General features: G+C 42.0%; 1 protein-coding gene across 6 annotated transcripts in view; it reads right to left on the reverse strand.

Annotated features, from left to right (window-relative positions):
- Sgcd (sarcoglycan, delta) overlaps nucleotides 1–17473 on the reverse strand; it is a 981842-nt gene that overhangs the window by 397050 nt on the left and 567319 nt on the right. For 2 of the 6 annotated variants that reach the window (NM_001109029.1, NM_001134826.1), the window contains exon 1: nucleotides 9908–10178. The exons of 3 other annotated variants lie outside the window; for them this stretch is intronic. The gene's annotated coding sequence lies outside the window, so the exon portion shown is untranslated. Of the gene's footprint in view, nucleotides 1–9907; nucleotides 11018–17473 lie in introns of those variants that run through there. One more of the 6 variants, XM_063269591.1, reaches the window with a different exon arrangement.

The raw sequence follows: 17473 nt of genomic DNA on the forward strand, positions 1-17473 counted from the left end.
GATGTTCCTGACAAAAGCCAGACAAGGACACTCATAGCTAAGCTCCCACAGCTTTTCTGTGGCTCAAGGACAAGTCTGCAACATAATATAATGAAGCTTGAGACCCAAAGCTTGAAGGTTTTGTGGACAACATAAAGTCCCCAACCTTCCCTAATGGATGAGAAAAGTAGGCTTCAGGAGTTGCAGGTACTTAAGGTCCCAGAATATTTAGTAATAAAAGTCTGCTAAATAGAGAAAGTATAAGTTTCCCTGAAATCCCATGCCTCAGTCTTTCCCATAGGAACTCTTGTTTCATTTCCCTCTCCTTAAGCATTTACACAAATACTCTCTGATACTCAAGGAAAATTCCAGCTTTATGCAAACCATGAGTAAATTACTTTGATACAGCACAACTCCTTATAAACCTTTTATTTATTCTCATTTTTTAAATTTTGCTTATTTTTGTTTTATACAATACATCGAACTGCAGCTTCCCCTCCTTCTACTTCTCCAAGGCTCCCTCTCCTCTAGAAAAGATCAGGCTTCCCAGGGACATCAACCAAACACAGCACAAGATACAGTACAACCAGCTACGAACCCTCATTCACATCAAGGTTAAGTAAGACAGTAGGAGGAAAGGGGTCACAAGAGCAGGCAAAGGGTTAGAGATACCCCCACCTCCCACTGTCAGAGTCCCCCTAAGACCCTAAGCCAACAACCATTACATATATGCATAGGACCTAGCATAGACCCATGAAGGCTCTGTGATTGCTATTTCAGTTTTTGCACACTTTTATGAGCCCTGCTTAGTTGACTTAGAGGGCCATGCTCTCTTCCTGTCTTTTGGTATCTTCAACTGTAGCCCAGAGTGGATTCAAATTCCTGGCAATCCTCTAGTCTCCTGTCCCCACACCTGGCTTTAAATGTTTTGCTGAACTGATTTAACCATTATAGCATATGATTATTAATGTGTGAGTTAGACATGGAAGGCAACTGAGAAACCAGGAGATTTATTAATTTTCCCCAAGTCACTCAGTCTGTTAAAGCAATAAGCAATCCCTGGCTGAAAAAAAAAATCTGTTCTCTTTTCATTGTTAAAATGCTCTCAGATATAGGCAAATACCCATATAGACCAGTATGATTACTAATTAAGAATTTAATTTAAAATCATCTTTGTCAGAATTTTTGAACATAAATATTAAGTTTGTCAAAATAATATTTGATTAAGTGCCACATATAATTCAGTCAGAGTATGTGTTACTCTAAGAATAGGTATATTTCTCCTGGGAAGTAAACCCTCTCAAACCCATAAATTTTTATAGCAGCATGAAAAACAGCTCCAGCAAATGGATGCATCCTTCTATAGTGATTTGGTAGTTCCATAAAATTACCATTGATTCAGGGGATTCTCCCTTGACAATTGGTTGGCAAAGTTCGTCAGCTATTATCTGTGACCCTGGATGCTGGAAATGAAATCTGTTGTCTAAAAGGAGATGTTTATCTCATTTTTCTATCATTTTATTTTATATAAAATTTTGAACTTTATAGGTACAAGCATGACGATAAAGTTATAAGACAGAGCAGGAGAGATGTCTCAGTGGCCAAGAGCATCTGCTGCTGACTGCTCTAACAGACCACCCAGGCTCCAATCTCAGGAAAATCCCACACCAGGAAACTCACAGTCACCTATAACTCCAGTCTCAGTGGATCTGATATCTTCTTCTGGTCTCTTTGTATACCTGCATTGAAGGTGGTATACAGACATTCGTATACACATGAAATAAATAAAAACTTTTAAAAAAATGTTAGGTGTTTTGTGAAGCACTCTTTGTCCATGCTATGAGTTGAGGAGTACATATACAAATGCATTTGTCTATCAAGATACAATTTCACGCAGTGAATATATGCAGATAGTAACTAGGGAACTCAATGGATTTTAGACATCTGTGCTTATTTGTAAATAATACAGGCAAACATTTATCACTCTCAAAATTCCTCTCATGCCTCTCAGGAGGTATGGTGATAATGAACCATTCAACATGAGTGTTGGCAACCAATGTTTGGTCCCCTGCAAAAAAACCAGCATATACTCTTAACTATTGAGCCACCTCTCCATCTTCATCCTTTTCTTAAACAATCCCTACCCCTAGATACAGTGAATCATCTTTCTCCCATATTTATAGCTTTTTAATTCTAGCTTCCATTCATGTGACTGTTTTGAACATCTCACTGTGAGCCTTCTGCTCCTAGCCACCGTAGTAGCTTTTGCATTTCCCTTTAATAAGATATTCAACCCATCTCAATGGTGTTCTCATGTAAAATTAAACCCCAATTTAATGATTCCATCCAATAAATACCACTTCAGGAAAACTGAGAAAGGGTCCTTTGAGTCATTGTGTTCTAGAGTTCTATTGAGAAAATTCTCCGGAGGCAAACAGAGTTAAGCCATATAAACGCTTTCTCATTGGTAGCACAAATGGGTGAAGGAGGCATTTGCCTTTCAAAGGAAGAAGAGCTTCCCAGAATCCATCTGCCATGGTGCCATGGCAAGAGAGACCATAGATGCATATCTTTTGTACTAATGGGTCACCTAGATACTCATAGTTTTATGTGTTGTATTAGGATGTAGTTAAGTAATGAATTTCAAAGGAAGAAAAAAAAATAACCTGAACATGGCTATACACAGCCATGACAGAGCCTATGGAGGCATTGGGAATTTAAGGCCAATCTGGATTACAAACAGAGTTAGAAGCCAGTCTCAGGAAATCAAAGCAGAATCACTTTGTTAGTGAAATGAATTAATAGGATTGTTGTTTTGAGGTCTTCTATTTGGAGTCTTAGTGTGTATATTGTGGACAGCTTTCCCATATAGTGAGGCCACCATCCTTTCTAAAGTACACAGTCCATGTTGGAACCAATGTTTGCCATGGCACTGTCAAAGTTACACTGTCCAGACTCATCCCTTCCCTGCACCCTGCCTGCTAGAGCAAAGCAGATGGCAACTGTGATGAACAGATAGGTACTCAACAAGAGAGAAAACACAGTGGAAATGTAATGGTAACACTGGATAAACCAGCAAAGGAAAAGAGCCAGGAAGATCTTAACAAAAGAAAGACAGCCACATGGCCTCACTGGAATTGGAGAACAGTTCAGCTCTGCTCCCAGACAACTGCCTTTCAGCAGCCTTCTTTCAAGAACTATAGCATGCCCAGTGCACAACCCCAGTCAGAGTTATTACAGTGAGACACTGTCTAAGGGTCTGCTTGAAGAATGACTCTCACTCTGCCACTTATTAACTCGGAGCTCAGTGAAAGCAGAATTAGTGGCTGACCACTTCAACCTTGGCAAGTAGTGGCAGGGCCTCCAGGCATTCAAAACACATCCTGTGGAAGACAGGGCATTTGCAAGTGAATCTGATCCTATCAGAGGAATTGGAAATGTGTTTTGTACAGAGAGGGTCTCTCTCTCTCTCTCTCTCTCTCTCTCTCTCTCTCTCTCTCTCTCTCTCTCTCTCTCTCTCTCAGATCCCTGGCAGTATTGTCTTTATCAGCGAATCGTTCTTGCTTTAATTGGTTTAATAGGCACCATTGCTTTAGTGGTTAAAACGAGAGGAATAAGGCAGCTGTATCCACAGTCACCTACACACCCCCAGCATTTGTACAGCCATCAGCAAAGAGCTGCTCCCAAAGCAATCTCACAGGATTTATACACGAAGTGAACCATGGTGACACAGTCCTCTGAGTTCTGCGGGCCCAGCTGAGAGTCAGGTCAGGGGCCAGAGCTTACAAGTTTTCCTTTAGAGGAGGTGACTCACATTTGGCAACAGGAGTCTGAAGCAATAATGAGGACAGTCACCTCTCCAAGTGGCAGCAAAGGTGAAGTAACAGGGACGGTGGGACCTGCAACTCAGCGTGCAGCCTCTTCCCTTGGCCTGATTGTCTTTACCACGATCTGGCTATTTAGTTCCTTTTTCTCAGTTTACCTGATGCCACAAAAGTTAATGCTAACCACATGTATGCCTAAATCTGTAAATGTTTACTCTTCAGAGGGCTTCACCTTACGTGTATTCACAACCCATCATACTGCAGACATTATTGTAGTCCATTTTTTTTTTCTTTTTTTTTTCTCCTCCCAACCCTCCCCCCATTGCCGCCCTCCCCCCATAGACTAGTTCACTGGGGGTTCAGTCTTAGCAGGACCCAGGGCTTCCCCTTCCACTGGTGCTCTTACTAGGATATTCATTGCTACCTATGGGGTCAGAGTCCAGGGTCAGTCCATGTATAGTCTTTAGGTAGTGGCTTAGTCCCTGGAAGCTCTGGTTGCTTGGCATTGTTGTACTTTTGGGGTCTCGAGCCCCTTCAAGCTCTTCCAGTTCTTTCTCTGATTCCTTCAATAGGGGACCTATTCTCAGTTCAGTGGTTTGCTGCTGGCATTCGCCTCTGTATTTGCTGTATTCTGGCTGTGTCTCTCAGGATCGATCTACATCCGGCTCCTGTCGGTCTGCACTTCTTTGCTTCATCCATCTTGTCTAATTGGGTGGCTGTATATGTATGGGCCACATGTGGGGCAGGCTCTGAATGGGTGTTCCTTCAGTCTCTGTTTTAATCTTTGCCTCTCCCTTCCCTGCCAAGGGTATTCTTTTTCCTCATTTAAAGAAGGAGTGAAGCATTCACATTTTGATCATCCGTCTTGAGTTTCGTTTGTTCTAGGGATCTAGGGTAATTCAAGCATTTGGGCTAATAGCCACTTATCAATGAGTGCATACCATGTATGTCTTTCTGTGATTGGGTTAGCTCACTCACGATGATATTTTCCAGTTCCAACCATTTGCCTACGAATTTCATAAACTCGTTGTTTTTGATAGCTGAGTAATATTCCATTGTGTAGATGTACCACATTTTCTGTATCCATTCCTCTGTTGAAGGGCATCTGGGTTCTTTCCATTTTCTGGCTATTATATTGTAGTCCATTTAAAGACTAGGATTTCGGGTCCAAGCTGATACTGAAATCTGGCTCAGGTCACAGAGTTGGGATCCTAATGGGGCCTGAAACCAATTCTCAGCTTTACTGCTCTTGTACTATGACATGGTCATTTCATCCTCTCATATTTATTTGCTGTACTCCCTTCTCCCTGGCATCCACTCTCTTTCTTGCTTAGATGACTGGAGTAAAGTTCACACACACACACACACACACACACACACACACACACACTCTCTCTCTCTCTCTCTCTCTCTGTATATATATATATATATGTGTGTGTGTATATATATACATATATATAAACAGAGGTTAATTCATATATTACAGAGGAAGATAAAGACAATAACATGGGTAAGATCAATTGAGAAATGGATAAAATATTTCAAGATGTCCAGACTCATGAAAGTGGATGAACAGATACTCTTGAAAGGGGAGTGCCCCCTTGGGATTGCAAGAAATTATAGGTTTTGAGAAGCTGCAAAGAACCTTCGAAGCCTTTGCTCTTGGGAGAAAAGCCCTATAATTCTGAGATCCAGAAAAGAGTGGAACCAAGACCTTTTAGAGACTTCTACCAACACTGTTTATTCTACTTTCAAAGCCTATTTCTATGTCAACTACCACCATCACCTTCATATGTGGCTTCAGAGGTCATGAGGAAGACAGTGGGCTCCACAGTGCACAGAGGCATGTTGATCATGCTGAAGAGAAGAAACAGCCCTCAAACTGCCTCATGGTAGAGCAAGTGAAGCTGTCACTCAAGACATTGTGTCACATCTTTCTAGCATTTGCCACCAGTGCTATACTAGGATTTCTGCAGTAGGCAAAAGTCAAAATGGTATTTCACAAGACCTATGCTTGACCGGTAGTTTGACTTGGATAGGAGAAAACCTGAGTGTGCAACATTTTTAGAACTAAGAATTTTCCAACTTTTACTTCAGATTTTTAAGAACTATGGGCATTGGTGTCTTCTCAGGTGTCTTCTCTTTCTTAGACGCCAGTATAATGTTTTCTGTCTAATATGTCTTCCGAAGTGTAGCAAGGCATCATTACTGAGCAAGAACACTGAAATCACAGTCATAACCTACACTCATAGCCCACATTGCTGTCAGGAGCCCAGAAGCACCGTTTCTCTGCTAGACTGCTTGTGCTTCTTAATCAAGTAATTCTTTCTCTGGTATTAGTGGTATTAGAGCTTATGTCTTTAGAACAAAATAAATGATTAGTTCAAATATATTTGGTTCTCTTTTTTAATGTCAAGAACTCTGGTCATAACCATCTATGAGCCATGTCGCATACTATCTCCTTATTTTCAGGTGCTAACAATACTCTGATTCACATCATTGGTCAAAAATCCTTTACCTCAGTTTATGATTTCCACTGCAGTCCCAGAGAGTAAAAGACTGACCAAGAACAGTCCTTGCAGGGTTACTTCATGGAGTTAGTGCCTGACCAGTGAGCTTGGACCCACTTCTGCCAATGTGCTTTGAGGCATCAGGTTGAAACTATAATGAGGTTATTCCATCCTGATTAAAGGACTCAGGAGGGCAAATAATTTCCCTTCATCCTCTCTTGCTACTTTCTGGGCTTGTGGACAACACATGGAGAGAGAAAGAGGATATAAAATCTACCTGGAAGTAGGTAAAGCAGTGCTTCCTGCCCCTGTGCTTCCTGGGCTCATAAGTCTGATCTACAGTGGTATGAAAGTCTGACCTACAATGGTATGTGTGAAAACAATCCCTTTAAGGTTTTGATCACTAGAAGCAGGGTTTGAAGGACTGATGGCTAAATGCAGTCTGCATGGACACAGCTCTCAAACTTTCTTTTCCAATGAAATCTCCTGTAAAATCCCAACACACAGAATAAAATGCCTCTGGCCTCCACCAGAATAGAGTAATCCAAAGCCATTCCCTTCCAGTTGCCTGCAAGTTCTATAAAGCCAGACTTGTCAGGAACGTTTCTCAGGAATGTCTTTTGTTGGCAAATATATAATTGCCTGGCTGTGGGCCCTTCTCAAGTTTAAATTAGTAGAGCTCCCATTGGAACTCCTTGTCCTGTTTCAAAAAACTCTAGGCCTCAGTCTGTGAGTTATACTTGCCCATGGACCCTACTTTTGAGTGACACCACCCCATTTTCTGGGGCTACAACAGCGGTTTGACTAATGTCATGGTGGATCTCTCTGCCCTTCCTCTTGTCTGTCTGTTGATTATCTTCCTATGTAGTCTATCTATTCATATTCTATTTATTTTACCATCTATCATGAATCTCATCTACTAATCATTTATCTCCTCTCTCCATCTCTGTGCCTTTCTGGACCACTATACATACCTATCTCAACTCTCTGTGATATCTATCTATCTGTCTGTCTTTCTATCTATCTATCTATCTATCTATCTATCTATCTATCTATCTATCTATCTATCTGTCTGTCTATCTATCTGCCTATCTATCTTCTAGTCTATTTTCTATTCTCTTTCACTCCACATCACTCTTTGTGTCTTTGTCTCTGTTACCTGTCTGCTAGCTACCCTTCGTATCTCTGTAGTTATCACACATAATCGTCTATCAGTCCTATATCTTTGGAGAAAAAAAATTACAAACATCCATTTTTTTGCTCTAAAAAAGCATACAGAACATGATCTTCTTTTTCAAAACTTTGTTGTAATAAAGTAGGTCTAGCAGAGCCTGGAATAGCTTCATTCCAGTAGTGACTTGCTCATGTCCACCTGGTCCCTTCACTCAATGTTCCTGCAGGAATAGTTCTGTAAGGAATACAGGCTAAAATAAGGCCCCAAGAGCCTGTTCTCTCCTGCTTTGGAAATCTGAGCCCTCTGGGTAATGCTATTCTTATAAAATGTGCTTTCTGATTACTTCCAGAAGGTACTGCAGAGCAGGCTGACCATAATGTTTCTCCTTGTGAGGAAGGTAAAGCAGCCTTGTGAACTGTGATTGAGTTACCTTCAGGTGAAGGCCTGCAGAGCAGTGTCTGGTGGATTCTAATAATTGTGCTGATTTCCTGTATGGAGATCTCCCTTGGTGTCCCATGCTTATTTTGCCCACCTCTGTCCTTCCTGGAGTCACCTCTGTGCCAGATTTCTTTTTCTCTGCCCTCCTCTTCCCCGGACCCTCTTTCAAATCACAAGAGAATGTGAGATTCCCTCATTTGTAAAGAGAAACTACAGAGTTTCTTCCCAGTTTGGGCACTGCTTCGCACAATCCTGCAACCCGGAGTTGCTATGTCACGCCTCTTTCTGCAGAAAGCTTGACACGTACTAAATTTAGAGGGGCATGCCATTCCGGATCACTCTCTGTCTCTGTTACTGGCAAGGGGTGCTTGGCTGTGGTTCAGCTTAGCTACTAATCTGCCCAGGCACCAGGAAGGAGAGCCATGGTCCATCTTGACTTCTAACTGCCCTCCCTCGCCTGTCGGGAGTCCTTAAATACTTTAAGCTGCCCCACCCTGCTCTGCCCTACCCAACTCTAACCCTTCCAGACACAAAGATGAGGTTAATAAGGAAAACAAGTGTATGACTGAGAAAGCCAGCTGCCAGTCACACACCGATTCCATCCCCCAAAAACAAAACTGTGAGGAAAGTAAGTATCAATTGCCAATCTGAGAATTTTACAAACACCATGGCTTCTGCCTACTTTTCTTAGGTCCAGGACTGGGAGAAGAGAGACATCCCAACATCTACACTCTGTTTATCCCCTCACCATTCAGTACTAACAATGACCTCTTAGGGAGGTTCAGGTCCTGACTTAAAACTCACGCCATTATCTAAGAGAAGCACCCATAAGGTCTAGTGGCTCTTTGCTAATGACCTATTCAGGCACTCCAGCCTTTGCTCTGGTTTCCCTAGGCAGGCTCTTGCCCAAGTCCCCTCCGGACTAGCCCTGAAAGGGGATGAATGAGTTTTAGTCCAAACTTGTCTGAGCTGAGCCAGACTCTTAAAAACAGTAGCACTGCATGGCTTGTCTTCTAAATACATATGCAGAAGGGAGTAATAAAGTAGTTCTAGGAAGGCTACTCTACGTATTACAATACAGTGTATATGTATGAGAAAGAACTAAGATTGAAGGGGCGAGGCAAAGTTCTCTTCTGCTAAAAATTAGTCAATATTTTTAAGGCACTACTTCTAGTTAGGTGAAAGTAAAATGGGGTAGTCGATAAAACATTCGCACTATTTGTCTCTGTTTTTTAACAGTGATTTTTTTCAAAAATAAATGACTGTTTTCTGCTTTTGCTCTATTATCTGTTATAAAATACAGAGGCATTTATTAAACTACACGTTATTTCTTCCACCGAGTAAAAGGGGAATTGCTTACCAAGGCAGAATAACAATCCAGCATAGTTCTACACAAATGTATTATTGCCATTCAAATCTCACATAAGAAAGTCAAAGTCACATTTGAAAATTAAACACTGGGAACCCTTACACACACATCTGCTCCTAACCAAAAAGAAAGTGTATTCCAAAATAGATACTTCACACTCTGATTCCCTCCAAAACCAGGACAGTTTCCTGTATGGAACACCCCCTTTTAAAATCCTGAAAGCTTTAAAAAAAAACGGGAACATCTTCATCGGAGATTATCTTTGCAATCAATCAAGTGTCCCGTGAAGCAGAAAGGGAAACTTCCAGACCGCTGGAACAGGGTGACAGCACAGGAATCCACACTTTTCCTCCCTCACTGTTGATAACTGTGCAGTGCTAACTTTCCTAAGTGCCCCGGAGCTGTTGAAACTCAGATCTTACGGACCGTTGCCCGGCAAACAAAGCTGAGAAGCATCCAGTCCCTCTGCCCAGGTGACGGGGCAGAAATGTGTTAATTCACACATACACATGCAACCTCTTCCCACCCTGAACCTCTCCCAGTGTTGGTGAACGAAAAGCAGACAGGACTCAGGAAGCTAGGCTGGTAAGGCAAACACTGCACGGTCCCCTACCTCTCTTGTCTGTTTCACAGAGTGGCGGATGAAAAGTCCCCCGTGGTCCTGGGGAAAGCTGAGAGGCTCTGATGGAGGCGGCCACTCAGCCCGCCCATGTGAGCAGGCCCTGCCTGCGCTCAGGAGCTGCCCCAGTCAGATTTTCCAGCCGCACAACTGCAGCCAAGTCCCTGCCCATGCCTGAAGAATTTCCTGAACAGCATTCCCGCTCTCTCACTGCCTGCTTTGAAACCCTACTCTGCCTCTACTTCGATCCGGTTTTGTCAAGCTGACTCCCAGCTACTGGGCTGTCTCCAGATATCAGTGGGAAACACGTGTGTCAAACACAGACTGGCTTTCTTGCAACAGCGCTCATGGCGTCTGTCTGCTAGGCTCGCACACACAGAAAGAAGGCTGCTTCTAGAAAGGAGTTGGATTTCCCAGCACAGGCTGGTACTAGACGTAGTAGACATATCATACCCCCTCCCTCCCCTTCCCTCCCAGTTCAACATTGTCTCTTTGTACCTTGCTGGTTCCACAAGGAATCCCCCACTGCTTAGAGGAAGCCCAGTGTGCTCCCTCTTAGCACTCCTAATACCAAACCGACGGCAGCTAAGAGATATAAATTCTAGCTTCATCTTCCTCTCTGGCCCTTCCTAAGTTTTTTCCCGTAAAATTTCAGTTGCTGGGGAAGCAATATTTTTAGCGTTTCCAGTTCCGTTCTCCCAAGTTGTCCTCTCCACCTGACTCGTGCTGCATTTATCTCTGAAACTAAAAATAATGCAATTATTTTCCTCAGACACTTCGGATACTTTTTGCTCTAAAGCTGTGCAGGTAACATGGTACCGACTGCAACGTTCTTACATGCTGGGACAACTCTGTTAAGGTGACAGGAAAACGGAAGAACCCGGGACCAGAATGCATCCTACATCTGTGCAGCTGTAATTTTCTTTTTCCTGGGTGGCGCTCCCTCAAGATGTTCTGGGTACCTCCTGCTGGGATTTGTGGTCTACCTTCGACATTTTCTCTTTCCTATCATAAAAAAAAAGGAGAGAAATCTCAAAACACACGTGCTCCCAAAGGGGAGCTACCCGTATCTAATAAGCCAAAGTCAAGTTTTCAAGTTAATGTTCCAGGAAACAGGTAAAGGAGGGACATTTGGTGTGTGAGTTTCGTCGTTTTGTTTTGCATTCACATTTAAATCACATGGATCAACATTTTTTCTCTCCCTCTTTCCTTCTTTCTTTTCTTCCTCTTTTTTTTGTCTTTTGTTTGTTTGTCTTCCCGTTTTCTTGCCAGATTTCAAAACTATTTCTGTTCTAGAGTGGGCTGCTGTAAATGTTGGAACTCACTGGGGTTCAGGGTTTAGTATCACATTGTAGCAATCTCAGCACAATTATGTTTTTGCCTGAGGCAGTATGGTAGGCATTCCTGCAAGCATGCTTGCCAGTGTATGTGGATTCAGGCAGGCACATGTGGTGAGACACGCCCATACATCTGAGGTCATAGAGAACGTAGAGGCTGTCCAATCCAAATAGTTTCCAGCCTTCATCTTATTCAGAGAAACCCAGGCCTGGGGAGATGCGATGATTCATCCTGCGTTGCAAAGACAGTTCTTTCCAGAGCTGATGCTGGGGAAGGAAGGCATGGTGCAACCCTGTCATGTGTGCTCTTTCTATTGTAGTGTATTCTGGGAGGGGTTACAGTACCCAGCTTTCAAGTGAGCAGCCTTCAGTTGATTCTGGGTATAACTGTTTCTCTCCTCTAACTAGCTGCCCCAGCTGTAGGTTCTAGTCAACTCGTTTAAACTCTCTGGGGCCTTGCTCTTGTCAACTGTGAATTAAAATTAATAATTGAACCTGCTTTATAGGAGTAGTTACTGGTTTATTGAGGTAATCCCTGTGATGAATTTACAACAGTGCCACAAATCACTAAGTTTCTTTGTTGTTTTGGTGAAGTAAAACCTAGACCCTTTCTTTTATCTGAATTTTTTTCCCTAGATATTTTATGCTGTCTCAATCAGGCATATCAACTCAAATACAGGAGACTGCCCCAAGGTTTAGTTGGAACAATAAGCCAGTATGCGGCTACTCTTCCTTTATTACCAATCAGAACGCTGGAGTCTTTCCTCTAGGTTAACACTTAGGAAAGGCAAACAGTAGAATCGAATCCACGGTGCGTCACGTGAGGCTGCACCAAGTGCTGTCCAGAGAATTAGGCTTCAGCCCTAAGCTCAGAACAGTAGTTCTATAAAGAGACGGCCGTTTACAGTTGCAATGCCCACGTTCAGACACAGCTTCATCCCCAAGGACCAGCAGCAATGTGAAAATCCCCACACGGACAGAGAAATCACTCAGAGGAAACAGCTGCTACAAATCCTAAAGAATTGGATGTTGATTTGTGGGTTTCTACTGCCTTTGTCTTAGTTGTGGTGGTGCCCAGTGCTTAATTAAGCTGTGTGCAGCTTCCTCCAGACAGATGGAGTTCAAGCAGTTCTTAATGTTGAGTGGTTTACAAATGTTTAAGTTATTAGAGACAGGGCAACCCACTTTGAAAGCAAGCTCACAGTTCTATTTTCGTAACTTTTATATGTTGGGTATTGTGTAAGATAAGGCAGAATGAGGGTGGCCAGTATGACACCCGGTAAATGTTCAAATTACCTAAGTGCAGCTCGTGTTTCTAATACAGTGTTCCCTTCGAAAAGGATGGTAGAACTCATTCCTCAGTCTCCTTCTCTGACGGCTTCTCATCCTCATTGGTCAGCTCTTGAACTGTTCTCGATTATAGCAGAGAGAATTCATTCAAGTTAGCCAAAAGGGGGAAAAAAAAAAGGAGAACATACTAAATCAACAAGTGAGTTTGTATGCAGTCCTGAAGCACAAGAAGAACGAGGAGGATGTTGTCAAGGCTTTGTCTTCTTTTCCCCTAGGCTTCTCTCGGCTCCAATGCCATCTCTGTTCTCTGCAATGGGCAGTGAGGCATTCCCAGAGGCTTCACTCTCACAGAGAAAAATCCAAGGTCTTTCCCCAAAAACAGATCTACTCTATGAGGTCCACTTTGATCCACATGATCGCTGCCAAACAAGTTCTCTAACAGAACAGATGGTCAGACATATCTGTCTCACATGATAAACTGGCAGGCTAAGGGAAAGGAGTGAGAGCCATCTGTGTCACATGGGTTGAGTAGAATTATCAAGAGATTGAAGGGGGAAAAGTAGAAGGGAAGGTCTCGGGGGATGGATTAGTGGGTAAGTGATTCCTCTGGAAACACAGGGTTCTGAGTTCAAATCCTTACAGTCCATTAAAAGTCAGTCATGGTTTCCAGTATGTTTATTTACCCTAGTGCTGGGTGTTGGGTAGGGTGAGTTTCGGGGCTTGCTGGCAGCCCGGCTACCTCAGATTCAGGTTATTTCTTTGAGACACAGTCTCATTGAGACCTGTCACGCTCCTGATTGAGACCCTGTTTCTATGGAGTAGGGGAGAATGATAGGGCAGGGCACTGAATAACTTCCTCCTATAGTCTTTGCACACATATATTACACACACACACACACACACACCACAATAGAAAAATAATAAACAGAATTCATCTGTGAAAGTGCTAAGAGAATAACAATATACTTTAACATCTTTCCCTCTTGGAAGAGTATAAGGCAATGTTTACTCAGAAGATAGAAAAAGAATTTATCAGGCTCAGGCCAAGACGATTGAATTCAACTTAATTAAGTAAGTAGCAGCACAGTGCCCTCTTTTATGCGAGGGTTCATTTTGCAGACAGTGCCCAGTGAGAAGGCACACCCTGTTTGGATCTTTAGAATTGTATAGGCCACTTTCCAATGGCCAATGGCAAATGGTAATCAGTTGATTTGGAAGAGACTTTTTTGTGTGAGAATTTGGACCTATTCATGGCTCAGTGACAAATTAATGGCACACACATTGTGAGAGTATCTTTATTGGCAAGACATACTAAAGTCCCCTACAGTTTTGAAAATTCAGTTTTCCAAGTACTACACAGGGACGGTTTCTTAAGATCAGTCATTACCTTGAGAAGGAACTGGTATAGAAGTGAATAGCCAAATGGAACTCATTGCAAACACTCTTTTAAAGACAATTAATTTAACAGCATGGAGAAAACATGGTATAGTTGAACAGTTACCCTTAAAATTTTTTCCCCTTTACTATAAAACACTGGTCAATTCTTTGAAATTTCTTTCCGCTCCATAATTTCTCCTAATATTGTAGCTTACTGAAAGTAAACTCTTGAAATACTACATTTTTAATTTGGAAATAAAATTTATTGATCAATAAAAATGGCCCAGACTCCATGATAGCCAGAAATGAGAAAGAGCTGTGTTTGAAAAATCCACAACAGCCCTTTTATCCATTTTAACACTATCAGTCTGTTTAGAACAAAACCCAACTGTTGAGCGCTGGAATTTCAAGTGAGTTTCCAGCCATGTAAATAGCAAGCACTTTAAACTATGATTTAGGTCCCCAAAACCTAATTCCTGGATCTGGGAAGTGGTTCAGTGAGTAAAGTGTTTGCTATGCAAGCATGAGGACCTGGGTTCAGATCCCACTACCCATGAAAAAGCAAGTCATGTCTGTCTATGCCTATAGTCTTTGTGCTTAGAGGAATGGGAGAGGGAAACAGAGACAAGAATATCCTGGGGGCTCATTGGTCAAGCATCTAGTTGAAATGTTGACTTGGTAAGAGTCAGTGAGAGACACTATCGCAAAAAAATAGAGGGGAGGCTGAGGAAGACACTCTGGCCTATACCTGGGTCAATGCACCCCAACATGTGTGTAGTACACACATACCTTCTTCACAAGCATAACAATTGTAAACTAAAAGTATCAAAGATACAAAATTCATCACTCACTGTATATTTTTTGAATTTTGTTTTTTTAAGGAATTTCATACACAAGTGTTACATCTTCATCATTTCTACTCTCTCTCCCATTCTCTCCCATGCCAACTTCTCCCATGCTCCCCTGGAGCTCTCCTTTTAAAATTGTTATAGACACACATGCACATATATGTATTTATACATTTACATATAAAGGCAACATGCTGTGTCCACGTGGTGTTGTGCGTATGTGTTTGTGTTTAAGGCTGGTTGCTTTGGATTAGATAAACTCTCAGAGTGCTCATGCCTAGAGAACATTGATTCTGCTTCCTGCCCGCAGCTCTTCATCAATGGGTGGGACTGTGCGAGATTTCTCCCATCCATGCAGACATATCAACTAGCTCTTCAGCTGCCGAACAAGTAATGGAACTGCAGTACAAATGTACAACAGAATTCTCCTCAGTTCTAAGGAAAAAATCATACAATTTGTAAGTAAATGGGTAGAACTTGAAAGAAAATACTACCCTGAGAGAGGTAAGCTAGACCCAGAAAGTCAAATATCACTGCGTATTTCAGAGAATTTCATGGTCACGAGATACAGGATAGACACCGAACTGGGAAAATACATAACTCACAAGAAGTCTGAGGTGAAATAGATGTTGCATACATGTCTGCAACTTCCGTGAGAGTGTACAGAGCTAGCCATGGAGGTCTTCTGGACCACTTCACAGTCTTTCTAAAAGGAAACATTTTAAAAATACATAAACTTAAAAATAAATAAATAAATAAATAAATAAATAAATAAATAAATAAATAAATCACACAAGTGGTTGACTGCAGGATTTCTTTGTTCGGGTTTGAAATTTGAACAAACCTCAATTACTATCATTAAAAATATTTACTGGCATTTCCATCCTCACTGCAGTGTGATTCACAATAGCTGGATTCTGGATTTAACCTAAGTACCCACCAACAGCTGAACAGACAAGGGAAACGTGGTACGTATACAAAACGGGCTTTATTCAGCCACAGAAAAGAACAGGATTGTATCATTTGCAAGCCTGTATACAGAAATGGAGGTCACTATTCTCCTAAGGAAAAATATGTGTAACTCAGACACTCTCCTCCTGACTTATCATCAGTAAAGTAGATGGCTAGTCCTCACTGCGAGATGGTCTAATAAAAAAACCTCAAGGAAACTAGGTTTTTACCTCTACAGCAGGAGTTGATGCGTACTGGGAGCTTATTTTCTTCTTACACAGTAAATATTTGAATGTTGGATTGTCTATTTTTGAGCTGTCTCATTAGTTGGTATTTACGTATGTTTAGAATATAAGTGTGCTTTGATAGCAAGAGTGTATATTCAAACTGAACTAACATCTACCCTTAATTTCCCAAGGGCTTAATTATTACAATTTAATCAGATGATTTATTTTAGAGGTTACATTTAGAAGCTTGAATTCATTATTGCAGTTCTGTTATTTAGAAGTATGCAGCACAGTTTACTTCTTCCGTAAGATGATATTCAATGCCACTTTGAAGAGTCCTTCCTTAAAGCTAATTGGATCCAGATGGCCAGAATCACTCATCTGTGATATGCATCACTTCCTGTCTCTTTGTCTATAGCCACTGTCACTCAGCAAGCATTTTACCTCCTCTGTCATCTCTCTGGTCCAGAACTCAGATTCTTGAGTCTTGTCTCTTTACCCGATATTGGTATTGTACCATGAACTTTTCACATTTTCTCATGTCTCTTTGGCTAGTATGGCTTTCTCAACAATTGTATTGAATCTCCTAATATTTTCCTATAGTGAGGTCATGATAATTTTGTTAGTTGATAGTCTTTCTTCTATATTGATTTCTGGCTCTCTATTCTGTTTCGTGGCCTATGTGTCTGTTTTAAATGTTAGTACCATTCTATTTTGGTTACAACAACTTTGTAATATAGTTTAGCCCCAGCACATTTGTATGGCAAGGATCTTCCCCTAATGAATAAAGATTTCAGGGGACCAATCACTGGGCGAGGAGTAGGCGGGACTTCCAGGTCGCAAGGGGTGGGGGAGGAAAAGAAAGGCGACTTCCTTTTTTTTTTTTTTTTTTTTTTTAGAAGAAGATTTTGAGGTACAAGAGGCCCAGGTTAGATGGCGGATCCCCCAGGATTTAATTTCGTATGGCTTACTAATTGGTATGTTAGCTTTTGTACCCAGCAATTGTGTTACCTGTTGACTCTAAACTAAGATTGTATGGTGTTTTCGATCAGGAGGGAACTCAGCTGAGTTCCAGAGAAAGGTACGGTGGCAGGGCACCCCAGCCAGACATGGTATTTGGATGCATGGGGCTGGCATGGCAGTGACCCACCATGGGAACATAGCAAGTTGGGTGGAGAGATTTTGGGAGCTCCAGACTAGAGAGTTTGCTGAGATGAGAACAGCCCGCCAGCACCCAGTGGCCTGCTGGTGCCCTGTCTGGTGTGGAGATGGTACATTTCTTGATATTTCCCACTATACGTTTGATACCCTTTCTCTGTTCCTCTTGCTGAAGACTGTGCAATGGGAGTTAGGAATATGGTGCTGTGGGTTCAGGGCTGGCTTGCAAACATAAGGACCTGAGTTCTGTTTCTAGCACCCATCTCCCAGGGTGCACACGTGAAATTTCAGTGCTGGAGGTAGATATAGGAACATCCCCAGGCTTGCTGGCCAGCTAGACTAGCCTATTTGGAGAGATATGTGCTGAATCAG

This window comes from Rattus norvegicus, chromosome 10, assembly GCF_036323735.1.
Source record: "Rattus norvegicus strain BN/NHsdMcwi chromosome 10, GRCr8, whole genome shotgun sequence".
Lineage (NCBI taxonomy): Eukaryota > Metazoa > Chordata > Mammalia > Rodentia > Muridae > Rattus > Rattus norvegicus.